Raw genomic sequence first — 9,566 nt, 5'->3', positions numbered from 1 at the left:
CCCTTTTGAATAGTGTCTTGATGCAACTTCGTTTGTGTGTATTGGGGTGGTTGCTTTCATAGTTCAGGACTTGGTCTGTGTGTGTGGCTTTCCTGTGTACCTTAGTGGTGAATTCTCCGTTTGGTGTTCTCTGTACCCTCACGTCTAGGAATGGGAACAAAAACTTCCAGCTCGGCGAACAGAACCACAGCAACGCGCACCCGAACTACAAATCTTCTCACAAACTATGCACAAGAATGCTTCCAGGAATGAGTTAATATGGATGGATTGAAGAAGCTAGGCTTATTCTCCCTGGCAGATGCAGGAGATCAGAATCGAGAGTGTGGTGCTGGAAAAGCACAGCAGGTCAGGCAGCATCCGAGGAGCAGGAGATCAACATTTCGGGCATAAACCCTTCAAAGGCCTTATGCCCGAAACGTCAATTCTCCTGTTCCACACTTTCGACTCTTATTCTCACTGGCGCCCCTTTCTACACTATAAAGTGCACTTTCAAATCAGTAATCTCTCTTACATGTCCCACACAATAAGATTCATTCTCAAATCAATAGATTATCAAAGCGATCATTTTCTACTTAATTAAATACATGTTAAAATTAGTAAGAAATCTCACTTTTCCCTACAGTAAAATTCCTCTGAAATTAGGATGTTACCAAAGTGTCTTTTCTTGCACAATTAAACACACTTCTAAACCAATAAGAATCCTCTTTTCCCCACAACAAAATTCATTCTCTCTTTTCTCACTGCACCATAAAATGGACTTGCCAATCAGTACAAAATGTTTCTGTATCCCCACAATAAAATTCATTCTCAAGTTCGGAAGTTATCACTCTCTCTTTTCCTACACCATAAAGTGCACTTTCACGGAAGTAAGAAACTCTCTTTTCCCATGCAATAAAATTCATTTTCAAGTTAGGACGTTATCAAAACTCTGTTTTCTTACACCATTAAACATGATTTTACATCAGTAAAAAATCTCTTTTCTCTACAATAAAACACTAAATATTTGCTTCCTTACAATGAAGTGTACTCGCAAATTAATATATTATTAAACATCCCTATTTGTACAATAAAAAAATCTGAAAATATTACATTAATTTACCACTTCTCATTAAATAAAAGGACATTTTCATATCCTGCAAATTGTAAAACAATTATGTTACATAATAACAATGCACTTACAAATCTCTTCAAATTGCTATAACTGCTCATTTTCAGACAAGAAAATACACTGTCAAGATAACAAGTTGTTAAAATACTCTTTTTATATAACAAAAAAATACTTTTTCACATTGCCTGATGTCATTTCACTTGTGCAAGACAGATATTGTCAACTCCTCTGAAATTAAATCATTACGCTTCTCTTTACATAGTAAGAATGGTCTCTCAAACATCCCCTAAATATATGTACACCATAATTCTCAATTACTCTCTCCTGATTTCATGCATTTCCAATACTCACTAAGTTTTTGGTCACTCTTCCTAACATTACCTTTTCATCAGCAATTATTTCAATTTAACTTGAGCTACTTCATCCAGATTCATCACCAGTCATTTTGTCTCAATTGCCACTGAACAAAGATAGATCATTATGAGAGAGCAATGTTGACTCTCTCTCATTATAACACACAAATAATATTCATCTGACATCCATCCTTAAATCTGCCACAAAGTCTTGTGGTGATGGGTACATGGCATTGCAGTCACAGAGAGCTGTAGCCACAAATCTGCACACAGGTGATTCAGGCTACTGGGTCATTGTTGACTGGAAGAAGGTGAACTCAGCATCTCTTTGAGCAACTGATCTATTCTATTTATGAGCACTCTGCTCAACTTCTTAGAATGATGAAGGATTTAGAAAAGTTGACAAACATGTTCCAATTCACCATCCTGAGCAACAGGCCACAGCTGGCAGGGATCGCATCAACATGATTGTATGTCATTCTCAAACATTCTCTCGACAGGGTACCCTTCATTGTCCAGTACTTCCCAGGAGCCTAAAAACTACGCCAGCTACAACACATTATCAGTGAGGATGAGCAACTCACCAAGATCTTCCCCACACCTCCACTTCTCACCTTTAAACAACCACCAAACCTCAAACAGATCATTGTTCGCAGCAAACTGCCTGGCTTTCAGAATAACAGCATACAACTTTGTCACGGTTGACGCTGCAAGACGTGTCAAAGTGTCAACACAGACACCACCACTATACGTGGGGACACCTCCCAACATTTACATGACAAGTATTCATGTGACCCAACCAATGTTGTCTATCTCATACGCTGCAGGCAAGGATGCCCTGAGGCATGATACATTGGTGAGACTGAGCAGAGGCTATGGCAACAGATGAATGGCCACCATATAACAATCAACAACAGGAGTGTTCCCTCCCAGTCAGAGAACACTTCAGCGGTTCGCAACATTTGACTTCAGACCTTTGGGTGACCATCCTCCAAGGTGGACTTTGGGACAGACAACAACACAAAGTGGCTGAGCAGAGGCTGATAGCCAAGTTCTGTACCCATGGGAATAGCCTCAACCGAGACCTTGGGTTCATGTCACACTACAGGTGACCCCACTATACTACACACACACACACACAGACACTCATGCAGACACATACATACACACTCCTACAGACCATACACTCATACAGACCCTCTCTCATACACAAGCTCTCTCTCATACGCTCACACATACACTCCCACACTCACACATGCACCCTCTCACAGACGTGTAGCTCTTTACACTCAGACACGTACGCACACTCTCTCACAGACACTCATAGCCCCCTACACACACACAAACATACACACATATACGTTTGTGGGGTGAATTTGTACTTGCAGAATTACATTTGCTCAAAAACTGCATGAATCCATGTAAGATTCTGCAAATCCCTTTTTTAGATTAGAATCAGTCTGAACATTGAGGCACAGACAGCCTCACACAGGGCACCTCACACCTCCAATGCATTATCTAAGCCAACATGGCACCTATTGTAAAGTTTACTTGAGAATGTAACTTTATGAAAGTTCTGGAATTTACAAATGAAAGAACTGAAACCAACATGCCCACTCTAAAAGATGAGAGACTTAACAAAAAATCCAGATCTTTTTCAATACATGATTTCAGTTACATCACACTGTAAACTTTTGCTATAGATTCTGTGTCCTACGATCTTATACTCCATAACCACTTGATGAAAGAATAGCACTCCAAAAGCTAGTGCTTCCAAAGAGACTTGTTGGACTATGACTTGGTGTTATGTGGTTTTTAACATTCTCAAACAAGAAAGTAAAAGTGCTGCCATCCATCCTTGGCTCATAGTAATCGCATATGTTCAAAGACAATGCCTCAGCTGCCAGACCAGAGAGCAGAACTTTTCTGAGTTATCAAGAACTGGTTATGCACAACTCCGCCAGTGGTCCCCAGCACTATAGTATTCAGTTAGTCTGACTCACCCCTATGATAGTGAAGTAAGCGTTTGGTAAGCTTTCCTTTATTGGTCAGTGCATTGAGTATAGGAGTTGGAAGCTGAAAATGTGTTGCTGGAAAAGCGCAGCAGGTCAGGCAGCATCTAGGGAACAGGAGAATCGACGTTTCGGGCATAAGCCCTTCTTCAGGCTTATGCCCGAAACGTCGCAGCAACACATTTTCAGCTCTGATCTCCAGCATCTGCAGACCTCACTTTCTCCTATAGGAGTTGCAGCTGTACAGAACATTGGTTGGCCCACTTTTGGAATACTGCGTGCAATTCTGGTCTCCTTGCTTTAGAAAGGATGTTGTGAAACTTGAAAGGGTTTAGAAGAGATTTACAAGGATGTTGCCAGGGTTAGAGTGTTTGAACTACGGGAAGAGGCTGATTAGGTCGGGGCTATTTTCCCTAGAGTGTCGGAAGCTGAGGGGTGACTTTATAAAGGTATATAAAATCATGTGGACGATAGATAGGGTAAATAGACAAGGTATTTTCTCTGGGGTGAGAAAAGATGCCAAGTGTGGCATCAAAGAGCTGTATCAAAACTGGAATTAAAAGGAACCTGGGGGCAAACCTCTGCTGGTTGGAGTCATATCTGACACATATGAAGATGGTTGTGGTTGTTGGAGATACAAGACATCTCCACAGGAGTTCCTCAGGGTAGTATCCTAGGGCCAACCATCTTCAGCTGCTTCATCAATGATCTTCCCTCCATCATCAGGTCAGAATTGTGGATGTTTGCTGATGAATGCACAGTGTTCAGCACCATTCATGACTCTTCAGATACTGAATCAATCCATGTTCAAATGCAACAAGACCTGGACAATATCCAATCTTGGGCTGACAGGTGGCAAGTAACATTAATGCCACATAAATGCCAGGCAATGACCATTTCCGATAAGAGACAATCTAACCATTACCCCTTGACATTCAATGATGTTGCCATGACTGCATTCCTGGGGGATAGAGAGTGAGGACTGCAGAATCTGAAGATCAGAGTCAAAAAGTGTGGTGCTGGAAAAGCATAGCCGGTCACGCAGCATCCGAGGAGAAGGAGAGTTGACCTTTCGAGCCTAAGCTCTTCATCAGGAACATTCTTCTTCACTGAATCTCCCACCATCAACATCCTGGGGTTACCATGGACCAGAAACTGAACTGGACTCACCACATAATGTTTACAAGGCAGGTCAGAGGCTAGGAATACTGCAGTGAGTAAACTCACCTCCTGATTCCCTAAAACCTGTCCACGATCCACAAGGCGTACGTCAGAAATGTGCTGGAATACTCCCCACTTACCTGGATGAGTGCAGCTTCAACAACACTCAAGAAGCTTGGCACCACATCCACAAATATCCACTCCCTCCACCACCAACTCTGAGTTGCAGCAGTGTGTACAATCTATAAGATGCACTGCAGAAATTCACTGAAGATTCTTAGACAACACTTTCCAAATCTATGACCACTTCCATCTAGAAGGACAAAGGCAGCAGATACGTGGGAACACCACCACCTGCAGGTTCCCCTCCAAGCCACACACCATCCTGTCCTGGAAATATATCGCTGTTCCTTCACCATCACTGAATCGAAATCCTGGAATTCACTTCCTAATGGCATTGTGGAAAAGTTCAGTTGCTGGAAAAGCTCAGAGGTCTGGTAGCATCTGTGAAAATAAATCAGTTAGCATTTCGGGTCCTCGAGGGAGGATCACCAGACCTCCCTCCTTGGAGTCGGCCATTGATTGACACCTGTGTAGCATGAACATTATTTTTCACTTGTGACCTGCAAGTCTGGATATTAGATTAGATTCCCTACAGTGTGTAAACAGGCCCTTCAGCCCAACAAGTTCACACCGACCCTCTGAAGAGTAACCCACCCAGACCCATTCACCTAGTCCCTACTAATGCACCTATCACTACAGGCAATTTAACATGGCCAATTACCTGACCCGCACATCTTTGGACTGTGGGAAGAAACTGGAGCAAATCCACACAAACACAGGGAGAATGTGCAAACTCCACACAGACAGTCACCCGAGGCTGAAATCGAACCAAGGTCCCTGCACTGCAAGGCAGCAGTGCAAACCACTGAGCCACTGTGCCGCTGGATATTGTCCAGCTCTTATTACATTCGGATGTGGACTGCTTCAGTATCTGGAGAGTTGCGAATGGTGTTGAACGTTGTCCAAATATCAGCGAATATACCACCTCTGACCTTACAATACTGGGAAGATCACTGATGAAGCAGTTGAAGAATGTTGCCTATGGCACTACATTATTTTGCAGTGAAGTGACTCCAGGAGAATTGCTAACACCAGAACATGGTTCTCTTCACCAGGTTTGCCAAAATAAAGCCTTTGACACAGTCAGTAGTGCAGGTCTTTAAAAGGTAATTGCTACAAAATGTGCCTTTGAGAAGGATTTGTTCTGTAATTTTTTTTTAGAAAGCAAACGCTGTAAACTTGGAGGCAAAATCTGAGACCAGCTAGCTTTGGTGTTTTTTAAAGTTGAAACAATAGAAGCAGCATGAAGGGGTGAGGTCAAATTCCTATAGAACCAGGATTTTAGTTTTAATTTAGCATTGCTGGGATTTTGAGGCTGGATGTGGATGCTATTATTCCTCTGTTACATCTAAAAGCTGAGGTTCTCTTCCTGCTACTGGAATTGCATATGAGACAATCTGTTTTACAGAAATTGTCTTTGCCGAGGGTGTGTTTATGAGATTGAATCAGATAATGCATGGACAGTGAGACCCCCTTTGAAAGTAGATAACAATGACAGGCAGAGAGCGAACACAAAGAGAAGAAATCCCCAGCCAGCAACTTGTCCAAAACTCAATTGTAGGGCATCATGACAGGTTGCTTGGTGATCAGCTGACATGGGCCTCCCATTAACACAGCCACCTCAGCGAAAAAGTGAGATACTCAGAAATCCTCAGCAGTCAGGCAGCACCTGCTGTGGAGAGGGTAACAAAGATAACCAGCTGGATTCTTGTCCTGCTGTTGTTCATCACACAGCTAGGAAGAAGTTGGGAATATGATTGGGCAGCACATAGGCTCAGTGGTTAGCACCAGGGTCCTGGGTTCGATTCCCGCCTATCTGCGTGGAGTTTGCACATTCTCCCTGTGTCTGCATGGGTTTCCTCCCACAATCCAAAGATGTGCAGGTCAGGTGAATTGGCCATGCTAAATTGCCCACAGTTTTAGGTGCATTAGTCAGGGGTAAATATAGAGTAGGGGAATGGGCTTGGGTGGGTTTCTCTTCGGAGGGGAGGTGTGGACTTGTTGGGCCAAAGCCTGATGAAGGGCTTTTGTCCAAAACGTCAATTTTCCTGTTCCTCGGATGCTGCCTGACCTGCTGTGCTTTTCCAGCACCACTCTGATCTAAACTCTGGTTTCCAGCATCTACAGTCCTCATTTATGCCTGATAGAATTTTTAATCCCATTTTCCGCTTTCTCTCCTTGGCAATCAAGAACTTATCTATCTCTGTTTTAAATATAGTCAATGACCTGGCCTCCACATCCTTCTATGGCAATGAATTCCATAGATTCACCCTCTCTGGATAAAGTAGTTTCTCCTTATCTCTGCTCTAAAAAGTCTTCCCTTTACTCTAAGGCAGTGCTCTCAGGCTCTCATCTCCCCTGGCAATAGAAACATCATCCCAACATCCACCATGTCCAGGCAGTTTGTATTCTGAAAGTTTCAATCAGTTTCCCCCTCATCCTTCTCAACTCCTTTGCGTATAATCCCAGAGTTGTTAAACATTCCTCATATGTTAAACATTTCATTCCTGGGATAATTCCCGTGAACCTCCCCTGGACCAACTCTAGGGCCAATACATCTTTTCTGAGATATGTGGACCAAAATTGCTCACAATACCGTAACTGTCATGGCTGATAATTTCTCAGCCCCATCCTCCTGACTTCTCCCTCTAACCTATGATCCCCTCTCCAATCAAGAACCTATCTATCTTTGTCTTAAATACAATGACTTAGCCCCCATAGCCTTTCATAACAAGGAATTCCAAAGATTAACTATCCTTGATTGAAGAAATTCCTCCTCATCTCAGTTCCAAAGGATTGTCCCTTCTGTGTGAGGCTGTGTCCTTGAGTCCTATTAGTGAAAACATCTTTTCCACATCCATCTTATCCAGACCTCTCACTATTCTGTAAGTTTCAATCAGAACTTCCCCATTCTTCTAAACTCCATTGAGGACAGACCCAGAGTCATCAATCACGGGACAGCACGGTGGCTCAGTGGTTAGCACTGCTACCTCACAGCAACAGGGTCCTGGGTTCGATTCCAGCCTTGGGCGTCTGTCTGTGTGGAGTTTGCACATTCTCCCCGTGTTTGCATGGGTTTCCTCCGGGTGCTCTGGTTTCTTCCCACAGTCCAAAGATGTGCAGGTCAGGTGAACTGGCCATGCTAAATTGCCTATAGTGCTGGGTGGATTAGTCAGAGGGAAATGGGTCTGGGTGGGTTACTCTTCAGAGGGTCGGTGTGGACTGGTTGGGCCACACTGTAGGGAATCTAATGAATCACTCCTCAAATAACAAGCTCTTCATTCCCTTCATTGGACACTTCCAATGCCAGCACATCCTGCCTTAGATATAGGGCTCGAAAATATTCCAAATGTGGTCAGACCAGAACTTTATATGGTCTCAGAAGTACACCTCTGCTCTTGTATTCTAGCCCTCTTGAAATGAATGCTAATATAGCATTTTACTTTCTAACCGCCAACAGAACCTGCATGTTAACCTTAACAGAATCCCGAACTGGGACTCCAAAGACCCTTTGTGTTTCAGATTTTCAAAGCCTTTCCCTGTTCAGAAAATTGTCTACTCCTCTACTCTTCCTGCCAAAGTGCATAACCTCACACTTTCCCACATTATGTTCCATCTGTGACTTCTTTGTCCACTCACCTAGCATGTCCAAGTCCTTCTGCAGCCTCCCCATTCCCTCAACACGACCTGTCTCTCCACCTATCTCTCTGCCATCTGCAAACTTCGCAACAATGACCTCAGATTCTTCATCCACATCGTTAATGTATATTGTGAATAATTGTGGTCCCAACACTGACTCCAGCAGTCACTGGGTGCCATCCTGAAAAAGATCACTTTATCTCTACTTTCTGCTCTCTGCCAGTCAGCCAATCCTCTACTCATACCAGTAATTGCTCCTACCGCTATGGGCTTTTATTTTATTTAGCAGCTTCCTGTGTGGTACCTTGTCAAAGGCCTTTTGGAAATCCAAACCAACCATGTCCACTGGCTCTCCTTTGTCTAACTTTCTCATTAGCTTCTCAAAGAATTCTAACTGTTTTGTCAGGCATGACCTCTGCTAAATGAAGCCATGCTGACTCAGCCTTATTTTATCATGTGCTTCCAAGTACTCTGCAATCTGATCCTTAATAATAGACTCTACAATCTTACCAACATCCAATGTCAGACTAACTGGCTTACAGTTTCTTGTCTTCTGCCTCCCTTCCTTCTTAAACAGGGGTGTTAGATTAGCCATTTTCCAATCCTCTGGGACTTTCCCTAACTCTAGGTATTCCTGAAAGATCACACCAATGCCTCTACAATCTCCTCAGCTTTCTTCTTCAGAATTCTGGGCATGTAGTCCACCTGGTCTGGATGACTTATTCAGCTTCAGAATATTCCGCTTCTCCATCGCCTTCTCCTTTGTGATGGCCACTATACCCACTTCTGCTGCTTGACTCTCTTGAAGCTCTGGTACGCTGCTGGTGTCTTCCTCCATAAAGATTGATGCAAGGTATCTATTCAGTTCATCTGCCATTTCATGGTTACTCATTGCTACTTCTCCAGCCTTATTTTCCTGCAGTCCAATGTCCAACTCTTGCTGCTCTCTTAACCTTTTGGATATCTAAATAAAGCTTGTAATCTTCTTCTTTATTACTAACTTGTTTACTCTCATATTTCATCTTCTCCCCCTCTTATTTTTTTTTAGTTATTCCCTGCTGGTTTTTAAAGCTTCCCAATCGACTGGCTTCCCACTAATCTTAACCACATTGTGTGCATTTTCTTTTGCTTTAATGCTGTCCCTGACTTCCCTCATCAGCCATGGTTATC

Source organism: Chiloscyllium plagiosum, chromosome 20 (genome assembly GCF_004010195.1).
Source record: "Chiloscyllium plagiosum isolate BGI_BamShark_2017 chromosome 20, ASM401019v2, whole genome shotgun sequence".
NCBI classification, from domain to species: Eukaryota; Metazoa; Chordata; class Chondrichthyes; order Orectolobiformes; family Hemiscylliidae; genus Chiloscyllium; species Chiloscyllium plagiosum.
This window is presented reverse-complemented; position numbering follows the sequence as displayed.